General features: G+C 29.8%; 1 non-coding gene across 1 annotated transcript; it reads left to right on the forward strand.

Annotated features, from left to right (window-relative positions):
• The first annotated feature begins 643 nt into the window (after positions 1–643).
• TRNAE-UUC (transfer RNA glutamic acid (anticodon UUC)) lies at positions 644–715 on the forward strand. The gene has a single exon. It is a non-coding gene; the product is annotated as a tRNA-Glu (tRNA).
• The last annotated feature ends 863 nt before the right edge of the window (positions 716–1,578 follow it).

The raw sequence follows: 1,578 nt of genomic DNA on the forward strand, positions 1-1,578 counted from the left end.
ACCAATTAAAACAAAAAAACCATGACTTTATTAGGATAATGTGTAATAGGGCAGTTCTTGACTCTTGATTAGGTGGGGTCCATGTCTCACCAGCTCAGATTTTTCAAATTTATATCTGTTTGAACAAATAAATTCCAAATAAAATCCCACATAAAATGATGCTATTATACCAAATCATCTTTTTTAGAATCAAGATATATAGTAAGGAGTAATCTTATATATTATATTTATTTTATAATTATCATATAATGTTGACATGACACTCATAATTAATTTTTATTTTTTTAATAAATGAGTGATTAAGAGTTGATTGGAAATATCACATTAACATTGTGAAATAATTATTGAATACAAATGTACTTAATAATAATACGACTTCAAAATGTGAGCCACCAAATAAAGTAGTTGGATTTTCCCAACCAATTTTTTGTGATCAAACACATTATTTTATCCCCTGAGCAAGAAAAGGGAATGAGAAACATAATAATCAAATAAATAAATTGCTTGGAGGCTACGCTTCATCTTCCTTGCAAGGATGGATGCATGGGATTGCATAATAGCCTAGTGCCTAGCTATGATTTTGAGACTTGGGTGCTTGGAGCTTATATAAATAAAAAAACGCGAGCAGCCTTTCAAACATGGCTCCGTTGTCGTCCAGCGGTTAGGATATCTGGCTTTCACCCAGGAGACCCGGGTTCGATTCCCGGCAACGGAACTTTTCCTTTTGGCAAAAATCAACAAAGGTTGTGTTGTTCAAATATAGTTAAAAAAATAAAATGCCAAACTTTTGACCCCGTTGCATGCTATTACTGGTTAGGATTCTTTTGCTCATCTAAATTGCATGATTTTATTAATTTGTTAGGTGCAGCAACTTTTTTGGAAAGCAAAGCCACTTTTTCTTTTTCCAATTGGGAAAAGCCTAGGCCCACATGCTCCCAACAATTTTTATTATTTTATTATTTTTTATAAAAATAAAAAAACTAAAATATATTAGTAAGCCTCCAATTAAAGAGAAGACAATCTTCACCCAAATTGAGTTAAAAAAAATTATCTCAATATATTTTATTAAACTAACACATGTCATTAGAATATCTAATTTTCACATGTATTTTTAATAGGATTAACAAGTCATATGATTCTTACATGCCATTGTCAATTCCATATACTGTATTTGGAAAAATGGAGGAAAATTTTATCCAAAAAAGAAAAGAAAAGAAAAGCTAAATGCCATGGCCAAAAAATGTTTTATTTCAAACTAGATTTAAGGAAATTCTTTGATCCAATTTGTTAAATTGATATTTAGAGTACGTGATTTTAATTAAAATAATTTATTGGTCAAAGAGAGAATATATATATATTTAAAAAAAAATTGTTAATCAGCGGGTGCATCCATTATTGTCATTGAGGGCGTCATCAACATGGGTATTTAATTTAAGGGCAGAAGTATTTGACTTTATTGGTCGTTGGTAAATATGGGTATTTAATGTACAGATATAATTAATTGGTTTAATGATTTCATCAAATGACTTTCGGTTGAAGATTGTGCCAAAAAAAACCTAACGAACATCTTATAATATA

Source organism: Alnus glutinosa, chromosome 2 (assembly GCF_958979055.1).
Source record: "Alnus glutinosa chromosome 2, dhAlnGlut1.1, whole genome shotgun sequence".
In the NCBI taxonomy this organism is placed as follows: Eukaryota; Viridiplantae; Streptophyta; class Magnoliopsida; order Fagales; family Betulaceae; genus Alnus; species Alnus glutinosa.